General features: G+C 38.4%; 2 protein-coding genes across 4 annotated transcripts in view; both read left to right on the top strand.

The window, feature by feature from the left end:
• LOC124275358 (heparan sulfate glucosamine 3-O-sulfotransferase 1-like) overlaps nt 1-21,923 on the top strand; it is a 251,228-nt gene that overhangs the window by 93,848 nt on the left and 135,457 nt on the right. The window lies entirely within an intron of this gene.
• Nucleotides 1-21,923, top strand: part of LOC124275357 (heparan sulfate glucosamine 3-O-sulfotransferase 5-like) — a 186,472-nt gene that overhangs the window by 39,295 nt on the left and 125,254 nt on the right. The window contains exon 1 of one of the 2 annotated variants that reach the window (XM_046710870.1): nt 19,780-19,851. The exons of the other annotated variant lie outside the window; for it this stretch is intronic. The gene's annotated coding sequence lies outside the window, so the exon portion shown is untranslated. Of the gene's footprint in view, nt 1-19,779; nt 19,852-21,923 lie in introns of those variants that run through there. 2 annotated transcript variants of the gene reach the window in all.

Genomic DNA, 21,923 nt, shown 5'->3' on the forward strand with positions numbered 1-21,923 from the left:
GTGGTTAAAGCGTCGGCTCATCACGCTGAAGACTTAGGTTCGATTCCCAACATGGGTACAATGTGTGAAGCCCATTTTTTGTGTCCTCAGTTGTGATATTGCTGGAATATTGATAAAAGCGGCATAAAACCATATTTACTCACTCATTCACTCTTGCCACTAAGACAGTGTGCTGAAAATGACCCTGACTTGTGGTAAACATATTTATTTAGCTGTAACAGGTCAAATACAACTCCTTTCCCAAAACATGTAGACATGACATGACAGTGAATATTCCATTTTGAAATATATATATTTAGAGTGCTATACTTACTCTGAAATAGTATAATTAATAATATACACAAAGAACTTAGTTAAGCACCCGTAACATATCTCATGATTGAATGAGCTCCTATTTTAACCCTTTGGAGCATATCTGGGACATGATTGGTCATCGTGTGCAACGAAGGGATCCTCCTGTACAGAACCTGGCCCAACTGGAAGCTGCTTACACGGGGAATGGCGTAGACTGACCCTTCATAGGATCAGGAGGCTGACAGGGGGGTATGAGGAGGAGAGTGCTGGCTGTCATACAATCACATGGAGGTTACACTCGGTACTGACCTTGAATCGTGTAAAACACTCAAAATGACATTTTGAATGTTCACATCAGCCAATACATTCAACATTTTACATTCCAGGGCCATACTTGTACAGACATGGTTTTGTATGAAAATCAGTGTTTCTTTAAAATGAGGAATTAACATCACAGAATCAAGATGGATTCCGATCATTTTGACGTTTTTTATGAGTCAAAGGATCATACGGATCAGAAAACTCATGTTTTTTTCCATCGTGGTCACCACGAGAAGTTTTATGTACGTGTTGAAAACCTATTATTGCAAAAATACAGGGGTGCTTAATTATGTTCTTTGTGTATATATAGAAATACATAGTATATTAGATAAAAAGAAAGATAAAATATTTATTGTGCAAACGTTCCATACAGAGACAGTGACAATATTCTGTAAACTACATAAACAAGATATATAATGAATCACATATATATGATGAGCAACAAAACATATAATAATACAAATGTGTATATTGCTGTCAAGATTATTGTACAATGTTTGATTGGCAGTTTGGATTTTAGTGAGTAAATAAGAAGCATACAAATTTATAGATAACAGCTTCTGGTTATTGCATTAGTGACGTTTCACTGTAGATTCTTACACCCTTCTCATGGTTAAAACCGTGTAAGAATCTACATTGAAATGTTGCTGATGCAATAACCAGAAGTTGTCATCCTGATAATTTTATGTTTTCCTGGGACCAGTCATATGGTGAGAGTCTGTAAATGATAAAACAACACATGGAAAATACAAGATCCATGTTTAATAGAAATGTTTATTGAACTTTTTTGAATATTTTTGCACAATTTATATTTATATCTATATACATTTTAAGCTGGGAATATTACCATGAAAAATGTCTGGACATAAACATTTACCACATTTGATATCAGATATTTATGTTTGCTCCACATCACTCAATTAATGTCTCAAATTAATTCTTTGAAAAAAATAATTTTAGAGGAATTTGGATTTCCCGATTTAGATCTGTGTAATGAATATTCTGCAGACCATCCTGCCATAGACATCATGTCAGAATTCCAGGAGAGATTCCAAGCAGCTGTCTTCCCCACTCACATTTTCCCATGTCCCCCTCAGACATGAGCCTCATCCGTGTAATAGGGGCTGCTGGAAGTGAAAATGTTTATATCAGAACAAGCATTTTTGTTTAAGTTTCTTGCAGATGGTGTCTCAAACAAGTGTTTATGTGTTTGGTGGACAGCATTATTTGCAGGTATGACTCATTCGGCTTCATTAATGGTCATTCCTGTATCTAGTCTGTGAATGGTCCTCAGGACCTAAAACTAGTTGTAGGAACACTGTTGAGTACTTTGTGTTTGTAATGGATAGCCAGGAGGTTTGTGTGTGATTGTCACTCTCTTTATCTCTTGAACCCTGTGGTGTGTGACCTTGCCCTTCATGCTGTCATCCACCAGCTTCTGTGACCCAGGGGCGGAGAGGTAGCCTAGTGGTTAAAGCGTTGGCTCGCCATGCTGAAGACCCGGGTTCGAATCCCCACATGGGTACAATATGTGAAGCCCATTTCTGGTGTCCCCCGCCGTGATGTTGCTGGAATATTGCTAAAAGTGGCGTAAAACCAAACTCAGTCAGTCAGTCTGTGATCCAGATTTAACTATATGCATGCACCATGACACAGCTGGGGTTCCTGTAGCTGTGTGTGGCATAAAAAAACATTCACTCCTTCATCAGTCAACATATCATGTTCTCATTGTGTATTTTATATCTGCATTTTCACAAAATAGTTTGGGTTTGTTCTTAATGCATTGGGCGATGGCGTAGCGTAGTGGTTAAAGCGTTGGCTCGTCACGCCGAAGACCCGGGTTCGAATCCCCACATGGGTACAATGTGTGAAGCCCATTTCTGGTGTCCGCCACTGTGATGTAGCTGGAATATTGCTAAAAGCGGCGTAAAACCAAACTCAGTCAGTCTTAGTGCATTGGAGTAGGGTGGGGTGGCCCAGTGGTTAAAGCGTTCACTCATCATGCCTAAAACATGGATTTGATTCTCCACATTTCTGGTGTCCCCTGCCATGATATTGCTTGAATATTGCTTAAAGCGGCGTAAACAAAATTCACTCGCACTCATGGCTGTGTACAGTACTCTACTTTTGAATATATAATATATTCCACAGTCGTGATTCAGGCAGGACGTAGGTGCTGTATTTCATGATAAATGTGTTTATGTTATATGTGTTATTAATGTTTTTGCCATATGCTTCAAGAATATGAATTTGTAATCATAACTTGATAAGACAACATGATATATCACATGACATAAATGAAATTGTATAAATAAAACATGTTAGTGCACAAATTCCAACTGGTTATATAAAATGGGAATCCAAACAACTCTAAAAAATCTTCTTAGCTGTTAGATTGGTTGTGTAAGCAGAAAATTAACTTCCCCTTTTCTCAAACTCAACATGGGGCATACAAATGGTTGATAAAACTGAACCCTGAAGACTTCATGGCAAAATGATACTTCATTTGAATAATCAATGTAAATGGCACTCTTATTTTCAGCCTCACAGAAAGTCAAACAGCTACATTCTGCAGTCGAATAGAAAATTGAACTATTCAGCAAAACGATATACAGAAAAAGTGTAATCTTTTCTTAACCGACCACCCACAGGGCTCCACACAGGAAAAGCTTTACCCAAATCGTGGCGTACAGAGATAGCCCTTCAACTCTGCGGAGCTTATAAATCTCACTCACACATCCCTTACCAGGCAGGCTAAATCTTTACTGGCCTTTTAATCCTTGCCAAAACTTTTTATTTACTTTCAGTTATTCCACTGATCAAAGAGCATTCAATACCGAATCCCATATATATGCTGATCTGAATGGGATTTGAATGGCTTGCACCCTTCAACTTAAAATTATCCATCATTTTTCAGTAATCCTTGCTAGCTTCCTATCAGAAAAGGACACACATTTATCAGAGAATTCTTTTGGTTGTACTAGGTTTTCTTTTCAAACAAGCTTTGATGTGAATTATGGCATGTTGCGTTATATGATGTTTGAAGTCTGTCAACAAGCTGTCTTTGTGATATTTACAGTACACTGGAGATGTGAGAAGTGCTATCGCGTTGTTATTGTCCGACTTTGGTAAAACTGATGTCAGATTCAAATTGTTGAGTCTTTGCCTAATCGATTTCATTTGATTAAACTCTTTCAGAAATATCTAGGAGACACTCAAGTTGTAGATTTGTTATATATAATCTCAATTTGGATTGTAGCTGCTTTTGCACTGTAATGACAGAAAATCATGGAAGAGACCCTAAAGTCTTGTAGAGAAATCAGCAGCGGGAAAGTATTCATGGATGAAGAAATCTCCTTAATATCTGTGCAGGGTCTGTTTCACAAGTAATCATAGCGCTTCAACACTTTGATCTTCTGTAATTTATCATAGGGCTACTGCCGCTGCTGCACCAGCATCGCTTTGTAGAACAGAACAAATACTCCACACAGTTCAGCTTCAGCCAAACTTCTGTAGTTTTCATCCTCAACATATGACTTTGCAAAGACATGTATCTGTGATCTAAGTTGTGATGCAGTTGTGTCCCTTAGCTTGCCAGGAACATGGGATTTGCAGACATAAAAATTTTCAGCGGATCCTCGGATTTCCGGGATTTTGGTTTCATTTTGAACATTTTTGAGATTGATATAAATCTACAATAAAAGACCCCCAAGACCCCTGGCTATATTTTCAGTGTTTTTTGTGCTTTGCCGTTCTCATGTCTGGATTTTGGGTTCAAACCCGAGATTTTTTCTGATTGTGTTTCCTGTTTTGTCAGCACCATTCCCATGCGGTAATTAAATGTCAGAGCCATAAAATATTGTAATGAAGCATACTTAGATCACTGGTTACCTTTTACCTTAGTGCCATCCTCAGTCACGGACACTGAAGTCCATATCGCTGGTTGAGATGGGCGATATTAAAATTATACCATGTGGGCTACAATCATGATACGTGTTACCTGAAGATGCGGAATCGTAAACCAAGGCTTGTTCCTCTCATGTTCAACATGAGTACAAAGAGTAATAAAGTGTTTAAATATAATGGACATAATGAACCCTTGCAATATAAGGGAAAATACCTAGTCTTTATATAAGTGAACAGTTTTGTGCATCCTAGCCTTTGAGTAACCTCCAGTTGAATAGTTTTCCCAAAACTGATTAACAGCATTTGAAATACAGATTTTATTATCTCTGTCACTTAATTACTTCAGTTAATGCTCTTCACTTAATTACTGCTACCTGAATTAATTACATACTGTGTATAATGGCTGAAGTCAGTCGACTGGTTTAGGGCAACTATTGATCTTCAGTAACCCATGCTTGGCATAAGAGGCGGCATTGGGTGGTCAGGCTCGATGGCATGGTTGACACATGTTATTGTATGCTAATTGCGTAGATCGAGGCTCATGCCATTGATCACTGGATTGCCTGGTCCAGACTCGATTATTTACAGACCACTGACATATAGCTGGAATATTGCTGAGTGTGACGTGAAACTCACTCACTCACCTATAGAGATGAGTGGATGTGTGTATCATTTACTTAGCACTTTCCCCCAACAAGGGTCAAATATTGTGTATTTTGATGCAAGAAAATATTTAGACTTATCTGATTTATTGATACCTCTGCCCTTCACAAGAAAGTTCGAAAAATATATCAATACGTTTGACTATGCATGTTTGAGTTTTGTAGTCGTGCGTGGAAAATGTGTTCTTCAAAGACCATCTAAACATAAGCTACATGGACATCTGAAAATAAAATGTTCTGACAAATTCCAAACTTGGAGTAACTTTGGCAGATCTATTGATTTTGATAATACAAACACATGGCTGACACTTCAGTGTTATCAAAAAGAAAATAGATAAAATATGGTGCTTGATTTTGCGTTAAGGTACATTCAATGTGAATTGTGATTTCTTGTTGCCAGAGTATTCTCCATTCAGAATAGATCACTGTGATTGATAATAAATTGCGCCCATTGTGGAGTGATGGTCCGTATGCCTGCATTATGCTCTGGAAGACTAACCTTCTATAAACACATTTTTACACCCCAGCAGGTCAGAATCACTGTGACACCTTCTTGCACACAAAACAGTAATATATCTTGATGGGCGTTGTTGCATGATCAGTTTGTGGGAGTCTTCCAACTCAACCACATTGATGTTTATGACACGTTGATATCAGTCAAAGTCATCAAAGGCGATTGAAGGTTACGCAGGTGAAACAAATCGCCGCACACCTAGCTTACTTGGCAATTGTGTGTGTCAAACGCATTGTATGACAGCTTACTTCTCTATGTTAAATGTGTTGTCAACCGTTTCATTGTTCGTTGATACGAACTGGAAGTCTGGGGTTTCATGATATTTGGGGTGGGTTGGGGGTGGGGTAGGGTTGGGTTGTGATTATGATATTTGTGCCATTTGTATTTGTTTATCACATCAAAACTGCATTACCCTGCATTCGTGCCAATTGTTTTGTGACTGTTTCCATGACATGATTAAATCTGACAGTTCTTGTATGGATATTCACGGACATTCCCTGAGAAAATCTTTTCACATGTCAGAATAATGTTTCCACACCCATGATCCTTTTGAAATAATCCACCTTGGTCTGCTGTCTGCCACACCTACCTTTGTAGGAATGAAATTGACTGTAGTCATAAAACCCTTTTGGATTAAAATTGTCTGCCATTTAAAAGATTTTCAATCTTAGAATCAAATTGACTGCAAACGTCTCGAAGTATTTTCATCAGCAATTGTATGAATGGGTTTGAGATCTTCTCACGACTGCTGTTTGACTCCCATACTGTATTCATTGATAAAAAGTAATAATTTATAGACTTTGAACTGAATGTGTTATGGAAAAGAGGTGAGTGAAGTTTACAGCTCTGCTTCCTCTCGCACTAATCCCTCCACGGGCTATAATGAGATTGGTGGTAGGTACTTGTATGTTTGAACAGAGAGCCACTTGTTATTTTTATTTCAAGGTCAAGTGTCAAGCCTTCAGTTCATATTGAAAAGGAACCAGGATGTATTGAAGACTGCCATCAATACTGTCATGCTAAACTGTATTTGTTAACAGCAGTGGTTGTTTGGCTTGAAACATGAACGGTCTTATTCATGCCTGTGGGACTGTGCATGAACAATAGATGTTTCTGTGGACTTGTTGCCTCATTTTTAGCATAAACAGTTCACTGTACAATAACATTTAAAGTGCTGGGACTCGAAGGATCTTACTTCGACCTGTTGGTACAGAATAGCATTCACATTTCTGGCAAGGGACTCTTGCTTAATAGTTGTTTGATCAGGGTTACAACATTCAAGAAGATATATAAGAAGATATATGGTAGACATGTGGAGGATATATTCATATGTGACACATCAGTGACCAAAATGATGCTCGATTAAAATCCAATTTTGACTTATCCATTATAAAGTTCCTGGTGTTTTCCAGGTGGACATTTGACTTGCCCTAGCATGTGTTTGTGATAGGCAGCACCAGTGGGACAGTATATTCATATGTTGTCATGAATACCTGATATCATCGCTAGTTGGTAGTAATTATTTTGTTTTGTTTATGCCTTTATTTACTATCATTAGGATTATGCATCTGTGGTCATGATACGGTATCTAAGGCAAGCGCTCACTCGCTTTTTATTTATTATACTTCCAGCTGTTTTGGATTCTGTTGTACTTTTTTTGTCTACATTGTATCCATGAAGCTGCTACTATAGACTGTAACAAAAATTTGGCGAATAATCACAAACTGTCCAGGCAATTGGTGAAGAGAATGTGTGTGCTCTTTTGTTGGAGACAAGATAACTATTAATTAAGATGAATTCCCAAACCACTTGTTTTTTCATAGTGGGAAAACAAGGACTTTGGAAGATCAAATACCAAATTCACACATGCAGTGGAAAGTTTACAAGTATACTCGACATCCTCAAGTATAATTGAATGAAGGTTGAGAAGATTGATACTTCTGTTAATCTGCTAGGTGGTCCATTTGTCATGGCTGCGTCCCTTGATCCTGGGTTTCACACAGGTAAACTTGACCGGTGCCATTGTGCTAGTCACGAGTGAGTGATTGCTCACTCAGGACAACACTTCAAGTAGCAGGTGACTAAAGCCACAGGTCTGGGATCAACCTTTCTCATTAGGAACATCGTCTAATCCATCAGGTTGACCAGTGATGGTCAGTTTGAGGACACCAGGGACATCTGGCAGGAAGCCTGTGAAGTGATCTGGGAGGTTTCTTGAAGCGAATCTCTCAGTTTACCTTTTGGTTGAGGGAGGGCTTTGTGAGTGAGTGAGTGGAAAGGGACCCATATTGTCTTCAAGTGCCATTTATAGCTTGTACTAAGACAGGATTTACTTAGATTTCAACTTCAAATGTGTTTTGGTCCAGGTACTTGTGTGAAATTGTTCCTTTGTACTATTTTTCTTGAGGGTTAATTTTCTAATGGGACAGAATACACAAAGGAAAGCTCATGATAGATTTTCTCTATCAATATTTGTTCCGAATGGAAGTAAATACATGTGGAACTCATCATTGACACTTGTGTCTTCATCAAGCAAGCAGACTGATGAAGGTTCAACACCTGTACCAAAATGTTCCACGTGGTGGTGGGGTAGCCTAGTGATTAAGGCGTTCACTTGTCACGCTGAGGTCCCAGGTTCGATTGCCCACATGGGCACAATGTGTAAAGCCCATTTCTGGTGTCCCCTGCCGTGATATTGCTGAAATAGTGCTAAAAGCGTCGTAAAACTAAACTCACTTAAAATGTTCCACTGTTCAAAAAGAAATAGGAAGTTATTCTGATCCAGAACAATTTAGAAGTAAAAGTAAGTCTGATGTGGCACAGTAGTACGAACACCTGTAAACAATCAAGTCTTGACCTGACACTCAGGAGATACAGAACCAGAACAAATGTTTTAAGGGCTGACTGAAATGTTTTAAGGACTGACAGAAATATTTTAAAGGCAGTCTAGAAGAGAATGAGTTAATCATCACAATGGAAGCATGGTATAGACAGTACTTGGATGTGTACTTACTAAGAAAGACTTACTGCTGTGCCATATTCTGAACCCCAGTGGAGCGGTGGGGTGGTAGCCCAGTGGTTAAAGCATTTGCTTGTCATGCCAAAGGCCCAGGTTCGATTCCCCACATGGGTACAAGGTGTGAAGCCCATTTCTGGTGTCCCCGTCGTGATATTGCTGGAATATTGCTAAAAGCAGTGTAAAAACCCAACTGGAACCCGGGGGTGTGGGTGTGGGGTGGTGTGGTGTGGTGTGGGGGCGGGGTGGTGTGGGTTGGGGGATGTGATACATGGGCATCAATCCTGTGTGGAAATCCCTCAAGGTAATCGCTAAATGACCATAGAGGTAGCATGATGGATTATAATCCCAAAATATAACTCTATCCATTATAAATTGTAATTCTATTCATGTGACACTTTAACGGTCGAAATGTAAGCCTCATTTTGACCATTACTCCATTACACAGAATTTGGTTCACTCATAAAAATTAATCAGAGACATTTTGAGTTCGATTCATGGAGACATTAGAGACATATAATGAATTTTCCTCTTAGAAACCATGGAATTTAAAATCCATAAATGTAAATCTGCTAAATATGCCATTGCATACCTAAATTTCATGATCCATTCAAGCAAGTTAAACACATTAGAGATATTTGGTGGAATTATCCTATGTCAAATAACACATTACAGCAATGGAAGCAACAATTTATCAATTTTTTTAATGAAAAAATCAAAGCTTTGGCAAGCCAGATCAATAACCTAATGATATTGAATTTGAAGCAACATGCAGTAAGCCCATCACACAAAAAGCATAAACATTGAAAGAGTTTATAATTGATATGCTCCCTCACAGACAGTATAATCCTCTATTCTCAGGCTATTTCAGGGCAGTGTTATCTCTGTATACCTTGGTCTGTATTGTCAGGCTATTTCGGGGCAGTGAAATCTCTGTATACCTTGGTCTGTATTGTCAGGCTTTTTCAGGGCAGTGAGATCTCTGTATACAGGGCTTTTTCAGGTGAGATCTCTGTATACCTTGGTCTGTATTGTCAGGCTATTTCAGGGCAGTGAGATCTCTGTATACCTTGGTCTGTATTGTCAGGCTTTTTCAGGGCAGTGAGATCTCTGTATACCTTGGTCTGTATTGTCAGGCTATTTCAGGGCAGTGAGATCTCTGTATACCTTGGTCTGTATTGTCAGGCTATTTCAGGGCAGTGAGATCTCTGTATGATTGGTCTGTATTGTCACTATTGGTCTGTGAGATTGTCCTTGGTCTGTATTGTCAGGCTATTTCAGGGCAGTGAGATCTCTGTATACCTTGGTCTGTATTGTCAGGCTATTTCAGGGCAGTGAGATCTCTGTATACCTTGGTCTGTATTGTCAGGCTATTTCAGGGCAGTGAGATCTCTGTATACCTTGGTCTGTATTGTCAGGCTATTTCAGGGCAGTGAGATCTCTGTATACCTTGGTCTGTATTGTCAGGCTATTTCAGGGCAGTGAGATCTCTGTATACCTTGGTCTGTATTGTCAGGCTATTTCAGGGCAGTGAGATCTCTGTATACCTTGGTCTGTATTGTCAGGCTATTTCAGGGCAGTGAGATCTCTGTATACCTTGATCTGTATTGTCAGGCTATTTCAGGGCAGTGAGATCTCTGTATACCTTGGTCTGTATTGTCAGGCTATTTCAGGGCAGTGAGATCTCTGTATACCTTGGTCTGTATTATCATGTATTGTCAGGCTGAGTAATCCTGTTTTGTTAGGATATATCAGGTCATTGTGATCTCCTCATTGTTGATCAGCATAGCTGAGAATACCCTGGTCAGTATAATCCTATATTGTCTGACAATGTCAGGTCATTGTGATCTCCTCATTGTTGATCAGCATAGCTGAGAATACCCTGGTCAGTATAATCCTATATTGTCTGACAATGTCAGGTCATTGTGATTTCCTCATTGTTGATCAGCATAGCTGAAAATACCCTGGTCAGTATAATCCTATATTGTCTGACAATGTCAGGTCATTGTAATTTCCACATTGTTGATCAGCATAGCTGAGAATACCCTGGTCAGTATAATCCTATATTGTCTGACAATGTCAGGTCAATATAATTTCCACATTGTTGATCAGCATGATTGAGAATACCCTGGTCAGTATAATCCTATATTGTCTGACAATGTCAGGTCATTGTAATTTCCACATTGTTGATCAGCATGGTTGAGAATACCCTGGTCAGTATAATCCTATATTGTCTGACTGTGTCAGGGCATTGTAATTTCCACATTGTTGATCAGCATGGTTGAGAATACCCTGGTCAGTATAATCCTTTATTGTCTGACTGTGTCAGGGCATTGTGATCTCCTCATTGTTGATCAGCATAGTTGATAATACCCTGGTGAGTATAATCCTATATTGTCTGGCTGTGTCAGGTCACTGTGATCTCCTCATTGTTGATCAGCATAGTTGATAATACCCTGGTGAGTATAATCCTATATTGTCTGGCTGTGAAGGTTCGAAGGTTTTTATTTTCTCAACTTCCACCAACGGTGGTACATGAGTGAACTGGAAAAACTTTATATACACATATACACCAAGATGGCATCGGAGAGATATAATTGAGGCAGGATAATGTACAATACAATAAACATGTACATACATATTCATATATACAAGGGTGTGTCAGGGCATTGTGATCTCCTCCTTGTTGATCAGCATAGTTGAGAATACCCTGGTCAGTATAATCCTATATTGTCTGACTGTGTCAGGTCACTGTGATCTCCTCATTGTTGATCAGCATAGTTTAGAATACTCTGGTGAGTATAATCCTATATTGGCTGGCTGTGTCAGGTCATTGTGATCTCCTCATTGTTGATCAGCATAGTTGAGAATACCCTGGTCAGTATAATCCTATATTGGCTGGCTATGTCAGGGCATTGTGATCTCCTCATTGTTGATCAGCATAGTTTAGAATACTCTGGTGAGTATAATCCTATATTGGCTGGCTGTGTCAGGTCACTGTGATCTCCTCATTGTTGATCAGCATAGTTGAGAATACCCTGGTCAGTATAATCCTATATTGGCTGGCTATGTCAGGGCATTGTGATCTCCTCATTGTTGATCAGCATTGTTGAGAATACCCTGGTGAGTATAATCCTATATTGTCTGGCTATGTCAGGTCACTGTGATCTCTGATCCTCAGTGATGGTCTGTGAGGTTTGGAATACCCTGATCCAGTGTTGTCAGGCTATTTCAGGACAATGTTGTTCATATTCCACACCTATGATCAGTATGATTGAAAATACACTGTACACTCATACAGTGTCAAAAATTACAAGATGGTGAGAACTAAATATTTTACAATTATAGACGGTGATGAGGTCAATACCTGTTTTTTTATGGACCTGCGAAAAGCAATATTGACCGAGGACAAAGTCCATAAAAACAGGTATTGACCGAATTCACCAGTCCATAATTGTTTTATTATGTGATTATCGAAAAAAAGCTTCTAAAAACCAAAACATGTCCATTTAGTCAAGAAATGTAATTTTATTTTCGCTACAAACCAATAACGTTATGTCAACAATACTGTGACATATTAACAACAGAATGACTTCAGAGATTGACGTCAAAATCTATTTTTAGTAACTCAAGTCAATATGACTTTTGGTCGGACCTGGGTTGGAGTCAATATGCTTTTCTGTGGACGGTCACGTGACCGCCTCTAGACCAATCAGGTAACCGGAAAAATATGCTTACATAATAATTTGTGTTTCGGTGTATGTCATCCTAACCATGTGAGGCTTCTACATACTTTTTACACGCATTCCAGTCAGTCTTCATCCATTAAAGTCTATAGACATGTTGACACTGAATGCAACAAGATTGACTAGAGATTTGCCATTTCTATTCATGTTTGTTTGCCAGTGTGACCTCAGCGGACATTGCAGGCGCTGTCATGACAAGCCATGAATGCCATATGCCAGCTGCCACCATGACCTTCTGAGTGGTCCCCCGGAACTGATGCCCCGAAGGTCCACAACAGCTGTAGTTTAAGCTCACCCTGTGTGCTTCAGCTTAGTTCGGTGGGAAAGACACATGTAATCATGTGGAGGATTTGTAATGTTCAGCCCAAATCTATCATGTTGAGTGTGTGTTTTGAAATGCATAATCAAAGCTGATCAGTCTATTACTACAGGATAAATGATGTTTTTGCATCAGGATTTCAGTTTGGTTGGAGCATTGATTCCACCTTGTGTGATTTGTGTTTAGCAGTGGATCGGGATTGAAACTCGTGTGAAACACTTTCCAAGTAAAACGTCGAATAGGTCATGTTTATTTTGAAATATATCGCCACATTCGCTATCAGTTGGTAAATATGATTGTCCGTTATGATCACATGAGGGATTTCAGTTCAGTTACATTTTTATGTATTTTATTTTGGAAAAGATTAAACTTTCAATTCAGATAAATGAAAATAATCAGTTCTGAATCTGTGAGCATATCTGTTTCAAAGGTGATGAAATGGGTGTTCGTGTGGCTTGAGTTGTGATAATGAATGCAGATCCCAGGTGATGTTCGTGCAGTAGCTCATCATATTGTCTGTCCGATGTGACAATTGCCCATCCATCTATATTCTAAATATTTAAATATCACTGAAATCAGGCCAAATTGACCACATAATGGCAACAAGGGAGAGGTAATCCTCATTCTGTCTGGGGCAAATTTATCTTGCAAATTTTGATTTGGTTTTCTCACATGAGGATGAAATTCAACAATTGTCCCGTAAGATGTTCTGACGTATACTGCATTGAAATCTACATAATTGATGTCTGATTTGGATGTCTTGGGCACATTTCTTCCTGTATTGCTGACTATGTCCCAGGAGGCTTCATGATTAAATGTCCTTATTGCTGAAACCAAGAATTTAATGAACAAGTTGGTCTGTCTATTGCAGTCAGAGGTTAGTTCTGTGTATTAAAGTCATTTTGGCCTGATGCCTCCACAGTGTCTGCATGAAGCCATACTGGAATGCATGTAGGTTTGTCTTTAGTCGTGTTGTTCAATAACTGGAATAGCCATGGATAAGGCCTTTAGTCGTGTTGTTCAACAACTGGGTATAACCATTGATAAGGCCTTAAGTCATGTTGTTCAACAACTGGATGTAACCATGGATAAGGCCTTTAGTAGTGTTGTTCACTAACTGAAATAGTCATGGATAAGGCATTTGGTCATGTTGTTCACTAAATGGGTATAGCCATGGATAAGGCCTTTAGTCATGTTGTTCAATAACTGAAACAGCCATGGATAAGGCCTTTAGTTTTGTGCTGTTCAACAGTTGGCTATAGCCATGGATAAGGCCTTGAGTTTTGTTGTTGAACAGCTGGGTATAGTAATGGATATGGTCTGTAGTTTTGTTGTTGAACAGCTGGGTATAGTCATGGATAAGGACTTGAGTCGTGTTGTTCAACAACTGTGCATAGTCATACAAATAGCCTTTAGTTCTGTTGCTCAAGGACAAACTGGGTATAGCCATGGATAAGGTCTTGAGTTGTGTTTTTCAACAACTGGGTATCGCCCTACATAAGCCTCTAGTCATGTTGTTCAACAGTGTCTTGATAGAGCCATACAAAAAGCCTTTAGTCAAGTTGTTCAACAGTGTCTTGATAGAGCCATACAAAAAGTCTTTAGTCAAGTTGTTCAACAGTGTCTTGATAGAGCCATACAAAAAGCCTTTAGTCAAGTTGTTCAACAGTGTCTTGATAGAGCCATACAAAAAGCCTTTAGTCAAGTTGTTCAACAGTGTCTTGATAGAAACATACAAAAAGCCTTTAGTCAAGTTGTTCAACAGTGTCTTGATAGAGCCATACAAAAAGTCTTTAGTCAAGTTGTTTAACAGTGTCTTGATAGAGCCATACAAAAAGCCTTTAGTCAAGTTGTTCAACAGTGTCTTGATAGAGCCATACAAAAAGTCTTTAGTCAAGTTGTTCAACAGTGTCTTGATAGAGCCATACAAAAAAGCCTTTAGTCAAGTTGTTCAACAATGTCTTGATAGAGCCATACAAAAGCCTTTAGTCAAGTTGTTCAACAGTGTCTTGATAGAGCCATACAAAAAGCCTTTAGTCAAGTTGTTCAACAGTGTCTTGATAGAGCCATACAAAAGCCTTTAGTCAAGTTGTTCAACAGTGTCTTGATAGAGCCATACAAAAGTCTTTAGTCAAGTTGTTCAACAGTGTCTTGATAGAGCCATACAAAAGCCTTTAGTCAAGTTGTTCAACAGTGTCTTGATAGAGCCATACAAAAGTCTTTAGTCAAGTTGTTCAACAGTGTCTTGATAGAGCCATACAAAAAGCCTTTAGTCAAGTTGTTCAACAGTGTCTTGATAGAGCCATACAAAAAGTCTTTAGTCAAGTTGTTCAACAGTGTCTTGATAGAGCCATACAAAAAGCCTTTAGTCTTGTTGTTCAACAGTGTCTTGATAGAGCCATACAAAAAGTCTTTAGTCATGTTGTTCAACAGTGTCTTGATACAGCCATACAAAAAGCCTTTAGTCAAGTTGTTCAACAGTGTCTTGATAGAGCCATACAAAAGCCTTTAGTCAAGTTGTTCAACAGTGTCTTGATAGAGCCATACAAAAAGCCTTTAGTCAAGTTGTTCAACAGTGTCTTGATAGAGCCATACAAAAAGCCTTTAGTCAAGTTGTTCAACAGTGTCTTGATAGAGCCATACAAAAAGCCTTTAGTCAAGTTGTTCAACAGTGTCTTGATAGAGCCATACAAAAAGCCTTTAGTCAAGTTGTTCAACAATGTCTGGGTCAAGTTTCATATTTTGCTTTCTCCTTCTCCTCTCCCTCCCCCCCACTCCCCCCTCAACCCAGGTACATGTAACATTTATTCACGACACTCTTCTCCTTTTCCCCCTTGCCCTAATGACCAGTCCCTTCGTTGTGTAACTCAAGACAGTTTGGTAAATATCATATGTATGATTTAAACTGATTATTTTTGTTTTGGAATTTTGTTTCCATCGAGGAATTCTGAACTGATTTTCTTCAAAATGGTATGTTAGGTCCACTTTCTTTGATTCCAAAGGCCATCCTGAAACTTAATATAGGTTATATTGCCAGACACCAGACAGATGGAACAGGAGACAAGTTTAAGATGTCTGAATGTAATAGGACCAGCCACAGGACTGTAGGCAGGCAGCAAGTAGGTATTTTATATGGACTAAAACTTAGTGTGTGAAAATGTTTCGTTGAAACAATTATTTTTGTCAACAGCACATTCTTCCTAATCAAGGAAAGAATCTTATTCTATACGTGCCCAGGCATTTGGTTGAAATATATAGAGTAGATTCTAGACTCACGCTGCATGATTAGTGTATTGGATACTGTCTGTCTCTAGTATATATTTGCATCATACAGTCTACAGTCCGTTTGGGTTCACTTCATACCGATGAATTGTGCACTAACACAAAATCTAATAATTGGACCAAAACCAAATTTTGCACAGTCACATGAAATCAACAGACCAACTCTGATGATTTGTCTCATAATTTTGAAAAACAGACTATAAAAGTTGTTTTACAAAGGATCATTATTTTGTTGTCACTTTTCTCTGATTTTTACGAGGGGAAAAACTTGCTGGTAGAACATGACAGTGGTTCCTATTTATTACAAGACCAATGTGATCAGCTTCTGGAATCCTTTTCTCCATGTGTCACTGGAGGCATTTATGTTACTTTTCGTCTGGCAAATCCTGAGTGATGCCTTCAGTCACATACTTCTGTATTTCAGGGCCGAAACAGGAGTAAGCGAGATCGCTGTTAACTGTCTATTCTCTAAGCATTATTGATCTTTTAGTGCCTAATTTGAATGTATTACTAAGTAAGCCTGGTCATGTTATATCATGGTGTGTGGCTCCCTGGGGTACCATTAGTGCTTGATTTAGTACCTGGAGAAAGCCCTGTCATTGATATCTATGTAATTATAGGTTCATGAGAGAATAATTAATGCTTTTGTTCCAACAACTAGGCTCCCTGGAAAGGATTAAGTCTTAGATAAAGATTGGGCAAGACTACCTGATGACTACCTGGGAGGAGTAACAGTCTCAGATGATCTGAAGTAGCATTACATCAGCTATGTGATGGTAGCCAGTAGATAACTGCTGGGCCAGACAATCTTGTGATTGATATCATGAGCACTATCCACACCATCTGGGTATGATAACACCAACAACAAAGTACTAAAGTCTGACTAACAATTCCATGAAGTTGCTTCTTTCAACCAGCGTAGGTTTCTAGGGACTAATGTTTTATAACCTGGGGCTCGTTTAACAAAGCGATCATAGGGCTATGATGTCGTAAACCAATGTTAAATTATGGGAGTTACGATCACCTTAGCGCTACGATAGCTTTGTGAAATGGGGTCCTGGATTTAAACGAAAAAGTGTCACCCAGCGACTTAAATATTTGCTTCAGAACATCTCTAGGGACAAGCACTGTTTAATCACAGGAGCTGAAAAGTTACTGAAAGCTAAAACTTTGTTGTCAAAATTAAAAATACATAAACTTAAGATGCAACATTTCCATTTTGCAAATCAGCAAAATTTATCTATGTTGTGGACATTTGTTTGTGAAAACGCAAATCATGGATTCTTTTACATCTGCAAGGTTCTAATTAACAGTTTTATCTTGATAAACTTTGCCAGCTGAATGGAACAAAGAACTATTTTGAAAATATTTTCATTTTGACTAATATCTTTCTACACCTAGGTCTGTACTCATTGGGCCAAGATGCTTCAGTATACTGAACAGAGTAACATCATTGGTTCCAGACACTTCCAATCTTCAGTTCCTGTGTTTTCATAGATGATGATCTTTGGTCCATGAGCACCATACGAGCACCATACCCATCTCATTGTCCACAGTGACCCCAGAAGATCGGGTTAGAATTGGTCTTCAGCAACCCATGCTTGTCTTAAGAAGCGACTAACGGGATCGAGTGGTCAGACTTACTGACTTGGTTGACACATGTCATTGTATCCCAGTTGTGTAGATCGATGCCCATGCTTTTGATCACTGGATTGTCTGGTCCAGACTTGATCATTTACAGATCGACGCCATATAGCTGGAATATTGGTGAGTGCGGCATTAAACATCAACCAACTAACCATTGGCCACAGTAAGTTGTCAACATGGGACTGACTTGACTACATTGACGCAGTTAACCTAGACTAACAACTAGTCTCTGAAAGGAACATATTTTACTGAAAAAATGTTCATAGTAAAAAAAAAAAATATATAATGAAAAGGAGCCCTGAGACTTTCTTCATTTTCAGAGCCTGAAGCTGTGGAAATCTAGACTTCTCACATTTTCTAGACTTGCGTGGGCTTTCTTGGATATATTTGCTTCAGGGTCCGTACGAGAGACTACAGTTAACCCTCCCCCCTCCAAACGCATTCACCCAGTTCCATAATGTAATAACTGTCTTTATTTCATTGTCAGGAAATACCAAAGATACTTTCATTCCACGGTTTCAAGGTTGGTAGCAAAGTGAACAAGAAACACATTTGTTTGAGTACTTGTTTTTATAGTATAATAAAACAATGTTATTCAACAAAAGGCATTTCCATGTTCATAAATGTCAGAGACAGGGCAATTGAACACAAGCATTATGTCTAAGTACATCAAACTGTGTGTGTTTGCACCTGAGCTTGGAAGTCAATGTTCTTGTTGGCCATTGTTGTCAAGATGAGATCAAACACTGACAGTTTATGATGGCCCCAGTAATGCAGGAACCGACTTGTTTATATGGCTATGAATCATCATTATACTGCATAATATAGTTCAATTTGTCCTTATTGGGAATTAGGATCTGTATTTTATGTTCAAGTGGCCATGTGCTTTCAGGAATACCCTCTTTGTGGTGTAAATAGGAAAATAACACTGACAGTTTTAGGATTTCTTGTTTTCAGTGAACCTCAGGAACAGATTCATGCTGTAGTCTATAGAATGTAGTTCAAGTAAGGATTCTTTCAGGGTTGTGAGTGCTCATTTTCATATATTTTTTTTCTTCAGAAAATGCTCTTTGGTATTGTTATTGCTTATTCTTGAAAGATATGAGTTGGGTTGTAAACTAAACTTTGTTATAAATCAACCTTGCTGTCCTCAGTTAACCACCCAGATAGCATTCAGGCGTTGGCCCAACGTTGGCAATGGTTTTGCCAACATTGCCAACATTGGGCCAACGTCCAAATGCTATCTGGGCAGGAACTGACTCATCCTCGTTCAGCTGTTTATACTTGATCTTTGTCAAGCCATTGTCATTGAATTTGTCATTACCAAGTTTTAACCATTTTCTGTGCATTAAAACTTACTTTTGGTGAGACATGTAGGAGATGTTTCATTGTGAATGTGAGTAGTATGAGGTGGGTGACTGACACCTTCATGTGAATAATATCCCTGTAGAGATAGACTAGAAAGTGCCACAGACTGTGTGACGATGATTAACTTGATTATTTCATCAAAATAGTTTGCAGTCGGCAGTAAAGAAGAATAACTTATGAATATTTCACTGAAATAGTTTGTAATCAAGCATTCCCCTCCCACTTGGTCTCAGTGGCTTAGTGAAGTACGAAGTGGTACTTATCTACTTCATTATCAATGCATTCTTCAAAGCCCTTATCAGTCCAGCGATTTGCATCCATGGGCCTGGTCCACTATATATTGACTTACCCAAGTAAGGAAAAGTTGCCTTCAGCTGACTAGATATATAATGGGTTATAGTGGGTGCAGCATTGTTTAATGAAGGTGGAACTCCGAAGAGAAACAATCTGATATGACAACAGGTTGTGCAATTCATATTTATCTTGCACTGTGTATTTTTTCTGTTATTCCTACTGGGTTTTTGTTACATTGATATGAGTACGGAATGCTTCATGATTCCACAGTACCTATCACTGAGTATGTTTTATCTGTATGTTTTGTTTTGTATTGTGTCATGGTGGACTAGGATAAGAGCTGTGGTTGTGAAAGCATGGAACATTAAACCGAGATTTTGAACTTCGAAGTTCGAGATTTGTGCCATTTGCTGAATATCAACTCCATCATTGGCCCCCAAAACCTTCCTTCGAGGATCCCATCTGAATACTTTTGACATTTTGTAAGTAATATTTTGAATTTAGAATGGTTTTAAGTTTGTATTTTATATTTCAGACTGATGTTATTGATGTTTCGATGGTTTGGGTTAAGTTGCTTGCATATTATGTTTTCATTGTGTTTGATTAATTTGTCTTCATGTTACGTGATTTAAGTAATTATGGCATAAAATCAATACACGTATTCACACAGACTATTTCTAACATGTTTTTAAATATTTTCCACTGAAACTCCAATCGCCATGACCATTTACATTTAAGTGATCATTGATTGAGTTATAAAAAGAGCTACACGTGAATGTTTTCTTTTGAAATTTGAGCAAAGGGCAACTTTACAAGAATTCAGTGGGCATGTAAAATTGAAAGTTTGTGAGTTCTCCATATCGACAGAAACAGGGACTGTCAAAGATCACAGAAACAAGTGCCAATCGATGTAGAGAACCATTATGGCCTAATGCACCAGGTCTATGTTAGTAAAAAGTTCATCGACCAAAAAAGCCCTTCCTTCTTCCTGCCTGTGACAAGAGAGGAACATTTGACATGGCAGTGGAGCAAAAAAATTGACAAAGTTTTCTTTCTCAAAGGATTTGTAGAATGTTTGGTTTCTTTTGAATTTGTTTGCATGCTTGATGTCCATGTTGCATGAGCTGTTATATGATAAAGGCTTGTGGGTTTGGGATGATTTTGCAATGAGTCGCTGAGTGAAAATTTGCAACCACTTTGAACAATATTGAAGTGGTGGGTACTTTGGTTTGTAAAAGAACTCGGTGAAATTGAATTATGGCTTGTGAAACCTTGTTTAACTTTTCTTTTCAGGATTTTGATTTGAGATGTTTTTATGATTCAGAAAAAAACTGGTGTCATTGATTTTCAGTGATCCGTTCATATGATTTTTCACCGCCATTTTACCTTTTAGTGGAATCTGTTTCTACAGATTATCAAGGCTGATTTCTGCCTAGAATTTTACATCTACAGACATATTGTTCTTATCAGGGTGGAAGAGGAATATATGTTTATGTCAGAAAGATGTATTAGTGACACATGGTACAGAACTATGTTCTCTGTAAGATAATTGGGCTGCAGATGTCTTTGAAGAGGTCAGTTCGGTTGAGGAAGGTTTTTATGCTGAAGAATATTTGTCCACTTGTTAAAGTGTTGGTTTGCCAGTTCAAAGTCCTGGTTTGTTTCCCACATTAGCAAATTAGGCAGAGAAAATATTTATCTCTTAGACTTTTTGTTTGAGACTGCATAAGAATAAACATACTCCTAATTTGAGTAAACTGCTATTTAAAAGGCATGTGCTGAGTTATTCCTTTGTAGTTGTGTAGTTTTGACTGATGTGTTTAGAGGGCAAGAGCTTTGGATTACCATTGCTCTATAAGAGAAATGATGTCATTTGATTGGCTGTGATGTCATCAATGTGGTAATGAACATTATTGGTCCCACATTGGAAATGTGTTGTGCAGTGGAATGATTTCTGGGTCTTTGAGGAAATTGTTGTGGTGAACTTGAAGACTTGTTTAAGTTCAAATTAAGCATGACCATTACATGTAGTATTCCGTTTTTAAATCTGCTTTTAATTTTCAAATTTATGAGGGAAGGAAATGATATCACTTTATAGTTTTTGGCCTTTGTGAGTGTAAATTAATGTAGTGTTCTCAGAGAAAGGATGCAAATCAATGCTGTTAGAAAAGGGGACAGTTGAAGATGCCTGGTTGAAAATCAAGCCACAGGCTTTGGGGTTTTATTGTAACAATAAATAAGAGAAAAGCTTTGTTTTCACATAATGTTGCTGAGATGTTCTCCTTTAAGAGCCGATAGCCATTACAGTTTTAAACTTCACAAGTTTTAGATATTAGGTGCTACGAAATGGCCACGATAGTTCATTGATCACCATTCACGTTGACATCCACGGCCAGAAGAATTGAACATAAGAAACACATATTGCAGTGATTTATCAGGCCACAGCAACTGCAAGTCTTTTGTCCACACTAGTAATTACACATAACCCTAATTAGCAAAAACGTCTGAATCCAAATAGTCCCAGACACTTGTAATGGCATTTTGCCCAAAAAGT

The sequence above is a fragment of the Haliotis rubra genome, unplaced genomic scaffold (assembly GCF_003918875.1).
Source record: "Haliotis rubra isolate DU_JTF1 unplaced genomic scaffold, ASM391887v1 Scf2, whole genome shotgun sequence".
Lineage (NCBI taxonomy): Eukaryota > Metazoa > Mollusca > Gastropoda > Lepetellida > Haliotidae > Haliotis > Haliotis rubra.